The sequence below is a fragment of the Rana temporaria genome, chromosome 5 (genome assembly GCF_905171775.1).
Source record: "Rana temporaria chromosome 5, aRanTem1.1, whole genome shotgun sequence".
NCBI classification, from domain to species: Eukaryota; Metazoa; Chordata; class Amphibia; order Anura; family Ranidae; genus Rana; species Rana temporaria.
This window is the reverse complement of record NC_053493.1, coordinates 296,924,583-296,936,583: the sequence shown is the minus strand read 5'-3', so window position 1 is coordinate 296,936,583 and position 12,001 is coordinate 296,924,583. Positions and strand designations below refer to the sequence as shown.

At 45.1% G+C, this 12,001-nt stretch overlaps 1 protein-coding gene across 1 annotated transcript in view; it reads right to left on the bottom strand.

The window, feature by feature from the left end:
- Positions 1-10,794, bottom strand: part of LPIN2 (lipin 2) — a 160,967-nt gene extending 150,173 nt beyond the window's left edge. The window contains exon 1 of the mRNA XM_040354028.1: positions 10,607-10,794. The gene's annotated coding sequence lies outside the window, so the exon portion shown is untranslated. The remainder of the gene's footprint in view (positions 1-10,606) is intronic.
- Positions 10,795-12,001: the final 1,207 nt, after the last annotated feature.

The window sequence follows — 12,001 nt, the reverse complement described above, 5'->3', positions numbered from 1 at the left end:
CCACAACACAAGAATTGACATTCACTACAACGGGATCTGTAGTTTCAGTTACTTGATTGAATGTTTTAATGTATATTCTGGAACATCCAAATAAAACCATCCACGATCAAAGATGATGGTCAGAAAATCCAACAAATATTTATTATTTCCCTAAAACATGCATGATTGTTCCTTCAGATACCCCAAACCTGTCTCAGGATGGAGGAGTTGAAATTGTCCAAACTGGATTTTCCAGATGAGTGTTACGGTTTCCACAGGATCAGGTTGGTGCCAGAGGTGTCCGCTCAGCACAAAAACAGGTATGTTCCACAAAAAACAATTGTACTTGTGTTCACATTGTTGCTACTTTGAAATCACGCTACTTCACTTGAAGTAGCGCGATTTCAAAGTAGCAAGGTCAGCGCGATTTCAGGTGCTACTTGAAAGACATCTGTGTGGCTTCATGCACAGATGTCTATTGAAGTCGCACCTGAAATCAGCAAAGTAGTGCAGAAACTACTTTTGCGGTGCGGCAAAATTGGTGTCGCACCGATTGGAACAGTGCCATTGCCTCCAATAGGCTGCGACTTGTCATGCGATTTGATCTTTCAAATCGCATGACAAATGTGAACCTAGGCTTAAGATATTTAGGATGTAAAGAAAAGGCATCATCAGCGTCCAGGAGTCATAGGTGGTGCATACAGCTGCCAGCAGCCTGTCCAGGCTGAAATACGCAATGGACGTATGCACAACCAAGCAGTACTCGCGTACATCCCGAATGCAGACTTTGCATGAGCCCTTAGCAAGAACGATCTTTCAGTAGCTTAAATTGGAGCTCCACCCAAAAGGGTAAAATCCACTCGTTTGCTGGTTTTGACAGGTACCCGCTCCCACTTCCAGGTGACTTTTTCCTTCTCCTTTGCGCGCTTCACTCATACGTAGTAGGCGGCCAGCAAATCGGCTGGGGAAGCCCCTATAAAGTCCATTTCATAGGGGGCCAATGGGGAAAATACCCCTTACATTGGTGCTAAGAGGGAAGAATGAAACCCCTACAGTGTTGGTCAGAATGCCTCCTTTAAAAAAGGAAAAGTTCACCTTTCTAAATAAATAAAACGCACATTTTTTTGCAGGTAAAAAAAATAAAGTATTTATTATATCCTTTTTATTAGAAGCCTGTAAAGCAGCAGATCGTGGGGGCAATCTCAGGCTTCTGCAGAGTGTCAGTGTAGCCGTCTGCCCATACCTCGTAGCCTCAGCATCTTCAAAAAATGTAATTTTCTGAGGATGATGAATAAATGTCCTGTCTGCATTTGTGAAGATGGTATGCTGGTGATCTTGCATTGTTTTGGCCTCTACTATGACAGCACCATTCGCCTTATTAGCATTGCATGCATCCGCTGTAAGGGCGAGTACTGCAAGTAGTGTGCAGGTACCTTTTTTTTTTAGATCATGGACGCTCACTTTGACAAGATCTCACTCCAAATCTGCTGAGACTAGTAGTCAGAGGTAACGGTGCCTTAGGTTTCGCACTGAAGATATACAGCTATAAAGCTGTAGGCACAGTGCCTAGGAACATTTACATACCAGGAAGTGTACTGTTATTTTTCAGGGCACAGCTAAGGCACAATGAACACCTCTAAATACCATACATAGCAAGTTTTTACTTTTTGGACTATTATAGCTTTCCTTCTGCAATCTAAAAAGCTCCCCTTTTTTCTTTCCACTGCAGCTCACCCCCATGCTTTCATTCTCACCTAGGTGAGAATAATGTGGTCCCGTTGCTGGCACCTCCTGGGATATTCCAGGAGGCTTTAGCTTCCAAAGAGCATCTGGAGGAGGGTGGATCCAAAGCTGGAGGAAAACGGACTTTCGGTATGTCATTAGCAGGCTGGCTGGACCCACAAAGGGACAACTGGCATCAGCGAGGAAGATGGCACATGGGACCTGACATGCATGCTCAGTAGGGCCGAAACAACTAATCGATTAATCGACAACTAATGAAATTAATCGATTACCATTTTCATAATCGATCAGCCAGTAACATAATGGGGTTAAAAAAAATAGGGGTTAAAAAAATAAAAAAAAATAGTACAAAAAGAGCAAATCGCTACTGTAAATATTACTTTCACTATCCAACAGTAAAAAATAACCCCTTACAATAGCAATTAGTTGCTCTTTTTGTACTTATTTTAGTTTTTTTAACCCCATTATGTTACTTAACATCTCAGGCCTAGGTCACACCTCTTTTTTTTGGTGCTTTTTGCAGAAACACACTACAGTTCATTTACATGGTTTCCTATGGGACACGTTCACATCCATGATTTTTTTTTCAGCTGCTGCGTATTTGAATAGGGCAAGGACTTTTTTTTAACGCAAAATGGTGCTATTTTGTTTTTTTGGTACAATATACTTCAATGGAGAATCTACAGAAATGCATGTAATGTGTTTTTGCAGCAATTTGTATTTTTTAATCTGCCCAACAACAAATTGGCCAAAAAAATAAATGAAAATCACCGCAAAATTATTATTTTTTTAGCGTTATTAACTGATTAATCTAAACAATAATCGGCCAACTAATCGATTATGAAAAGAATCGTTAATTGCAGCCCTAATGCTCAGACCAGTGGATCACAGCAGATCAACAACAAATTCACTAGCGTATGTTTAATGTCGACCAAGAAAAAGGAAATATTTTAAAAGCACGGGACAGGAAGTTCCTCTTTTATGCCACAATATTATGTACTTCCTGTGTTTTCACTGTTGAAACGTAGAATTGTTTAAAATCAGTTATATTTTTATCCTTATAGACCCCAAAAAATGTTTTTTTTGTTTTTTTTTTTAAAACAGACCCTTATTAAGATCACCTTTCACCAGCAGGCCCAGCACCTTAGATATCTAGCAATTTTAGAGAGGAGGATATAATCACTTTTATGCCCCTTTCACACTGGGGCAGGACGTGCGGTGGCCTAATTATCCTTTCAAGTTCATGTTCTCCACCCATTTCATTGACCAGGCCACGATGGCATCACTCCCCCCCCCCCATGCCCACAGGAATCACCTTTGCGGCATGGTGCCCTTTGCAATGAATGCCCTGAATGTAGAGTGTACTGCTCATGCACCAACAATGTCTTCAGCTGGAACTGATGTGAATATCTGCCAAACAGTTTTAGGTCTAAAGTTGTACTAAAGGTTCAGTTATTTTTTTTTTTAAATAACAAACATGTCCTACTTACCTCCACTGGGGTCCCACGGCAGCTCTCTCGGCTCTTCCCCGCAATAGATAACACCCTCTGGGAAGCTCTATCCCAAGGGGGTTACCTTGCAGGCACGCTCCCGTGTCATACACTCGGTTTACATAACCGCCGAGTGTATGACTCGGCCCCATCCCCAGCGGCCGCGTCATTGGATTTGATTGACAGCAGTGGGAGCCAATGGCTGCGCTGCTATCAATCTATCCAATGAAGAGCCGACAAGACAAGGGGAAGGCGAAACCGGATCTTGCCCATGGAAATTCAGGGCTCAGGTAAGTAAAAATGGGGGCTGGGGGGGGGGGGCAGGCACAGCAAGGTGTGTTTTCACCTTAATGCATAGGATGCATTAAGGTGAAAAAAAACACACAGGTTTACAACCCCTTTAAGCGGATATTCCCCCTCCACTCACTGTCTTTTTTTAAACCCCTACCTACCTGGTGGGGAGTTCTTCACATTTCAGATACAAACCCAGTGTATCCAGCCGAGATCCTCCTCTCTCCTGGCAGTGCTCTGTCCCGTACCACCATGTTTTCCTATGGCGTCATTAACAGGCTGTCGGCTGTTCCAGGATCGGCTGGCATGCCTCCTGATGACATGGCGCTAGGCCCACCCTCATCTTTTAGTGAATGAAAGGCTTTGCCTCCTGGCATGTGCGACTTGCATATCCCATGGGGGCAAAGGGAGGATAAAGCAGATCATTCGCCTAAATGCAGAGGTTAGTGCGGACGGACATTTTAATAAAAAAACTTAAATAAGAGGGGAAAAAAAAACAGCCCTATTTATACAGAGGACCGGAGGAGGGATCATGAATTAGAGGCTGAAGATTGGTTTTACAAGATATTCACGGTACTTATAGGTAAGGCTTATTATAAGCTTACCTGTAGGGACACGTTTTTACTAGGGCTGTAATTTGGGTCTCAATCTGCAAGTGGCCATTTTAGAAATGAGTAGGTGTAAAAGCCTTGGGGAATGTGGCTTCCCAAGTATGATGAAGGTATCTGAATGAGGAAGCCTCTCATTGACTTGCATGTAAAGCACATTCAAACTACTGCAGGCATGAGTCTGGGAGACAGTCGTAAACGCACACTGTATACAACAGCAGAGATTTGAATAAAATAATCTGCTTCTCCTATGTGGTTACTAAGTGATGGACAGCCTAAAGGGTTGTGAAGTAAAGTCAACCACCAGACAAAGCAAGGCAGCCAGGTTTTTCCAGAAGACTAGCAATGGTAGCCCTAGGTTTCTCTTATGACATGTATTTTGGAGAAATAACGCCAGAAAAAAAAAATGTGTATACGAGAAATTATATATATATATATAAATATAGAAGAGAGAAAAAAAAGAGAAAAAAAAAAAAAAGAGAGAGAGAAGGAAAAAAGAGAGAAAAAAAAGAGAGAGAGAGAGAGAGAGAGAGAGAGAGAGAGAGAGAGAGAGAGAGAGAGAAGGAAAAAAGAGAGAAAAAAGAGAGAGAGAGAGAGAGAGAGAAGGAAAAAAGAGAGAAAAAAGAAAGAGAGAGAGAGAGAGAGAGAGAGAGAGAGAGAGAGAGAGAGAGAGAGAGAGAGAGAGAGAGAGAGAGAGAGAGAGAGAGAGAGAGAGAGAGAGAGAGAGAGAGAGAGAGAGAGAGAGAGAGAGAGAGAGAGAGAGAGAGAGAGAGAGAGAAAAAAAAAAGAGAGAGCGATTCCCACACACGCAATGAAAATGCGCTGCTGTCAGAAAACGGACAGGCCTGCCAATCCTTTTGAATGGCACCCCCCACACATGTAAAAGCGCAGTGTGTGCATGAACTGCAAGGACAATTGCATGGCCAAATTAACCACCTGATTTCCCTGCAGGCCACAATTTAAAAACCTGCGGGAAACAGATACGGAAGCCTAATGAAATGAAAATGCTGCCGTGCCCGCGCAAATGTGGGCCACCCCGCAAAAATGCTAAAGGTGTGAACCTAGAGTTATTCTTATCAAAGCAAGGCTTCTTCTGGATGGAGTGGTGGAGATCTGGATATTCGTCTCCTCCTCTCCCTCACCTTATCAATTCAGAAAAAGTCTTGTGTTCTGCTTTAAGAATACAAGACAGTTTTCTGAATGGAGGAGCTAGAGAGGCTCACTGTAAGATTGGCGTCACTCAGTAGATTGAAGCCAAGGGTGGTATTACTGCAACACACATTAGGTGCAATGACATTTTTTTAATGGTACTCCAATGTACTTCCACAAGGTTCCCGAGTTGCTGTGCACTGTAACACACTGCCATGCGTTGTACTGGGCTGGGTATACAATATTAAAACTGGGTCAAGTGCATTTGATACAAAAGTGCAAATGAAAGAGCAATTCAGATACAAAAGGATGAAAACTGGACACACAAAGGGGGTTATTTACTGAAACTGGAGAGTGCAGCTCTGCAAAGGAACCAATCAGCTTCCAGGTTTTATTGCCAAAGCTTAAAGTAGAATTTCAGTTATTTTTTTCAACTTTCCATTTATTAAATCTTCTGCCCTTGTTGTTTTAACTTTGGATAGTAAAAGAAAATTATAATTCGGCCAGTAAATACCTTATACAGCCCACTTCCTGTTTCTTGTCTAGTAAAAAGCCTAGGCTTATGACATCATGCACAGCTCTCTCTCTCTCCTGAGAGTTTGCCAGGAAGGGAGGGGGGTGAGTCCTATAAGAGGGGCAATGAGAGCTGCAGAGCTGGTGGTGTGTGTGTGTGTGTAAATCCAGGAAGTAGCTTCAGCTGCCCACAATTAAAATGGTTGCAGCCAGACTCAGTGGAGGGAGATTTCGGCAGCATATTTGGCAGGTACAGAATCACAGTATATATAAAATAATATGCAAAGTGGCTGGAGGGAAGCTTCAGAATGGCAAAGATGTTTTTATTACAAATTATGTGAGAAGACTGCAGTTCCTCTTTAATTGAACAAGCTGAAGCCGATTGGCTACCATACACGGCTGCTCCAGTTTCGGAGTACGTCTCCCCCAAAGTGTCTGTTGTAGACTGGCACAATCCAACACTCACTTCCCAGTCCACCCCACAATCAGCCACACTGTTCTAAACAAATCACAATGCTGTCCTCACCGTGTAAAAGAAGAACGTAAAGAGTTACTAGCAGAAAACAATGTATTAATCCTTCTTCTAAGAGGCTCATGAATTAGCCAAGATTGCTACAAGAATGCAATCCCATTCCCGGGCACAACAATTGATAGTTAAGAGGTTGGCCCTACTATGGAAGTTGGCACAGAAATGATAATGGCAGTCACAAGAAATCGGGCCCCTGAAGAATAGGATTTCATATTTCAACAGTTGTGTATTAAACCTCTGATGGAAAAGTGGCGCTGTGTATCTGTTCAGAGAATAGCAGCAGACGTGCCAACGATACTATACTTATCCCAAACAACCAGTACAGCGAGTTCAAAAACTTGGCAGTCACTGGACAAAAATGTACAGCCGCACATTAGTCACATGCACAGATCGCTCCAAAACAATGACGAGTACGGGGAAGCCTAATCATGGGCTGAAAAGTCCAACGTTACAACAAAGTAACATGCCAATGGAAGCTTGTCAGATCTGTAATTACCTTGTCAGAGCGCAAGCTGCGTCCAAGTAGAGAGGGTGGCTGGATGAAATGCCCAGGGAGGACTTTGTCCTTTATTCCAAGAATTCCTCACTCACTCCCTGCCAACATTTGGATTGTTTTTCAGGAACACTTTGTTCCTGGGTCAGCTGTCACATGACACCTATGACTGACTGGCACCTTGACAGTTGTCACAGGAGACCTATGACTGACTGGCACCTTGACAGTTGTCACAGGAGACCTGTGCCTCCACTGTTGCTGTAGGACTACAAGTCACAGAAGCTTATAGTACTTTTGTACTAGAGATCGAATGATTATCGGCGGCCAATATTGGCTTTTTTTGTAGTATCGGTCACAAATTTACCCGATATTACCAATATTGCTTTAAAGCAGGGGTCTCCAAACCTTCTAAACAAAGGGCCAGTTTACTGTCCTTCAGACTTTAGGGGGGCCGGACTGTGCCTATTGGCAATAGAAAAGGTCCTGACGTTGGTGGGAAAAATAACGCCCCATCATTTGTTTCAGTGGGCATAAGTGTGCCCATCGTCTGTGTCATTGGCCTAAATTGTGCCCCATTGTTAAGCTGAGTTGCACAAATCCCCCATCCAAAGTGACTCCCGTCGGTGTTATTGGGAGGAATTGTACCCCATTGTTGGTATCAGTGGATGAGATAGTGCCCCAAGGGCCAGATAAAAACAAGCAAAGGGCCCCCAGGCCGCGGTTTGGAGACCACTGCTTTAAAGGGTTTTAGCGGTGCATGCATGACCCCAGTACCGTTCTTTAGAGCTTTATTGTAATAACAAATGATGCGGCTTTGCAGCCGATTGGCTATTACAAGCAACGGGAGGGGACGTCTCCTCCCTCCTCCTGCCACCGTCCACCGCTCGCCTGGGCACCCCTGTCCCACCGGGAGGCCCGGGCAGCCCGCCGGCGGACATGCTTCGTTCTGGTCTCGGATCTAGTAACCCGCGATGTCATGACATTTTGAATACCTTGAAGTGCAGAGATGGGGTTTGGGGTCTTATAGACCCCCGATCCGCCCATAAAAATACCTGTAACGGCATATTACTGTCACTAGGGATGTTTACATTCCTTGTGACAGCAAGAACACTGATAAAAAAAAAAAAAGTTAAAAAGTATAGTGTAAAAATAAAAAATAAATTAAAATGTACAGAATATCGGCCCGGGAGGTGGCCAAAATATCAGTACTGAAAAAAACGATATCGGTCGATCCCTACTTTGTACTATTTTATACCCTTTAAACTACTACAAGTGGATTAAATGCAATGCGTTGCCTGCCAATACAGTGGAACCTTGGATTCCGAGCATAATCCGTTCCAGGAGAATGCTTGTAATCCAAAGCACTTGCATATCAAAGCAAATTTCCCCATAGAAGTCAATGGAAACAAAGATAATTAGTTCCGCATTGACTACCACATGTGGCAAGAGGTGGGGGGTGCCGGAGAGCCTTGGAAATAGTTGGGGATCGCTCGGCTTAACTCGGAAACACTTGGGAACCGAGCATTTCCGAAAGGCTCCATACCGTTCTGAGTATCACCGGCGCCCCCTGTTCAGCACTCGCAAATCGAGTCAGGATTTTTTATTTTTTTTAAGTTGCTCGTCTTTCAAAACACTTGTTAACCAAGGTTCCAATCCTAGGTATTTTTATCATTACATTAGTATAAATATAAAGAGCCGCAAATACAAGAAGAATCGCATTGTGTAGAGACAAACACTGTGCAGTTATAAAGATTCATCCTATTCATTATGGTAAGAATTATTACCGGATCAATGTGGGGAAAATTCCACATTCCGAGGTTGTCACCACAGCTGGAACTTTGGAGAGATTTCCCTGAACATCCTGTTGACTGGACAGAAGTGAAGGGAAGTCTCCCCAATGGGACACGGATGGCTTTTAGTTACACGATATGTTTTATGAATAACAGACATCAGTAGGACAAACACCTCTAAAGACAAATCTTTCAAGTAGTAAATAAATAAGTTGGCAATGGTTTCTATTGTCTGTAGGCAAAGACAAGTATCGGCCTTATTTACCAACAGAGATAGAACCATTAGCAACCCACAGATCGGCAGCGACATCCCCTAGCAACCCACAGATCGGCAGCGACATCCCCTAGCAACCCACAGATCGGCAGCGACAACCCCTAGCAACCCACAGATTGGCTGTGACAACCCCTAGCAACCCACAGATCAGCAGGACAACCCCTAGCAATTTACAGATCAGCTATGGAAACGCATGGCACCCATAGATCAGCTATGGAAACGCACGGCACCCATGGATCAGCTATGGAAACGCACGGCACCCATAGATCAGCTATGGAAACGCACGGCACCCATAGATCAGCTATGGAAACGTATGGCACCCATAGATCAGCTATGGAAACGCATGGCACCCATAGATCAGCTATGGAAAGGCATGGACGGCAGAGCTATGAGAACCCACACCACCAATAAATCAGCCAACAGAACCCACACATCTGCTATCAGAACATCAGCTATGGATCAGCCATCAGCACCCATAGATCAGCCATCAGCACCCATAGATCAGCCATCAGCACCCATAGATCAGCCATCAGCACCCATAGATCAGCCATCAGAACCCCCTGCACCCATGGATCAGCTATGTGAACCCACAGCACCTACAGGTCAGCCATTAGCATCCCCGGATCAGCCATCAGCACCCCCCAGGACCCATGGAACAGCTATGTGAACCCACAGCACCTACAGGTCAGCCATCAGCACCCATGGATCAGCCATCAGCAACCCCCGCACCCACGGATCAGCCATCAGCACCCACGGATCAGCCATCAGAACCCACGGATCAGCCATCAGAACCCACGGATCAGCCATCAGAACCCACGGATCAGCCATCAGAACCCACGGATCAGCCATCAGAACCCACGGATCAGCCATCAGAACCCACGGATCAGCCATCAGAACCCACGGATCAGCCATCAGAACCCACGGATCAGCCATCAGAACCCACGGATCAGCCATCAGAACATCAGCTATGGGGACCCACAGCACCCATGGATCAGCCATCAGCACCCATAGATCAGCCATCAGCACCCCCTGCACCCATGGATCAGCCATCAGCACCCATGGATCAGCTATGTGAACCCACAGCACCTACAGGTCAGCCATTAGCATCACCGGCACCCCCGGATCAGCCATCAGCACCCCCCAGGACCCATGGAACAGCTATGTGAACCCACAGCACCTACAGGTCAGCCATCAGCACCCACGGATCAGCCATCAGCACCCACGGATCAGCCATCAGCACCCACGGATCAGCCATCAGCACCCACGGATCAGCCATCAGCACCCACGGATCAGCCATCAGCACCCACGGATCAGCCATCAGCACCCACGGATCAGCCATCAGCACCCACGGATCAGCCATCAGAACCCACGGATCAGCCATCAGCACCCACGGATCAGCCATCAGCACCAACGGATCAGCCATCAGCACCCACGGATCAGCCATCAGAACCCCTGGCACCCATGGATCGGCTATGTGAACCCACAGCACCTACATATGAGCTATCAGAACCCACGACACCCATAGATGAAGCTGCTGGCACTGCTGGAAGCTGTCTCCCCACATTAGAGCCTGTAAACACTATGTACAGGTCAGACAGAAGCTGAAAATGACGCTATAAATAGGCGCTGTTACCACCCCCAACTACTCATGCTCTCCACCATCCAGTACACGGGCACAGAAGCTGCCATAGCAAGAGACGTGCCGGTGCCCACACACACAGTCCGGAGGGAGGCGGTGACCTCTCACCTTCTATCCAGTAGACGATGATGTAGATGAAGCCGGCTGCCGGACGGCCAGGGAATGAATGGAAGGTGCTGCAGGCTCTCCAGGCTCTCCCCCTTCCTCCTTCTCACTGCGAGCCGCCAACTCGCCGCTGGAAGAGCCGAGCAGCCGTGTCCCAGGGCTACAGGAGGCGGGCCCGACTACCGGCAGGCGTCACACCGTCCCCGCCCACTAGTGCTGACTACACAGTCCCGCCCCTTCTCTCCTTCACCCGCATCACTGCAGAGCGGAGTGGGAGGGAAGGTGTCGGGTGACGTCACCCAGCAGGTGTCACAGACAGTTCACCATTCTGAGGGTAACCAGTGTGTAATTGGAGTCGTATGGCATGGTCTGTATGAGGGGGAGTTCTTCATTTGTACCTTCTAGCAGAGACCACAAATGTCCATGTGCTTTACCTGCTACTCATGGAGTTCAATGAACACTGGTGCTACTTTGGGACGTGCGGTGAGGTCAGTGGCTGGTGATACACACAGGTTACACACAGGTTACACACTAGACCTCCTCTGTAACTCTATACATGTAACCTGTAAAAAAATATAAAGCGTTGCCTATGGAGGTTTTAAGTACTGAAGTTTTACGCTATTCCACCAGTGTGCGCAATGGTAAAGTGTGACGTGTTAGGTATCTATTTACTCGGTGTAACATCATTTTTCATAGTATACAAAAAAACGGCCTAACTTTAGTGTGTTTTTTATTCATGAAACCATTTCTTTCCAAAAAACTGTGTTTGAAAAATTGCTGCACAAATACCGTGTAACATAAAAAGTTGCAACGGCCGCCGTTTTATTCCATAGGGTGTCTGTTAAAACAATATATATAATGTTTGGAGGTTCTGAGTAATTTTCTAGAAAAAAAAAATATTTTTACATGAAGGAGAGAAGTGTCAGAATTGGCCTGGGTAGCAAGGGGTTAATTACCATAAGAAATATACAAATAATTATTATATTATTTTTTAAGGTAATTTACTATATTTTCATAAACTGTACTCAATCAGACACATTGCTGAAGTTTAAAGTTATAACTTCAAACTAGTAATTTCACAGTAAGATCAATAGATCAATAATAAATTATTATCTTAGAACATATAGAATAATAATAATAATAATAATAAAATAATTATGCTTTAGCTTGAGCAAATTCTCATTCTCCCTTTTACCTGTGTCAGAAAAACATGGGATTGTGGGTAAGTCTTCTACCCATAAACCCATGCTTTTTCCTTGTAGGTAAGGATGAGCTCTGGCGTGTTCGCATAGAACACGTGCAGAGCCCGCCAGGAAGTGTGCACGGCGCTGTGATAATCACAGCCAGGGAGACATTGTCCTGATGCTCGGCTGCAGGGATCGTGAAATGTCTCCCTGG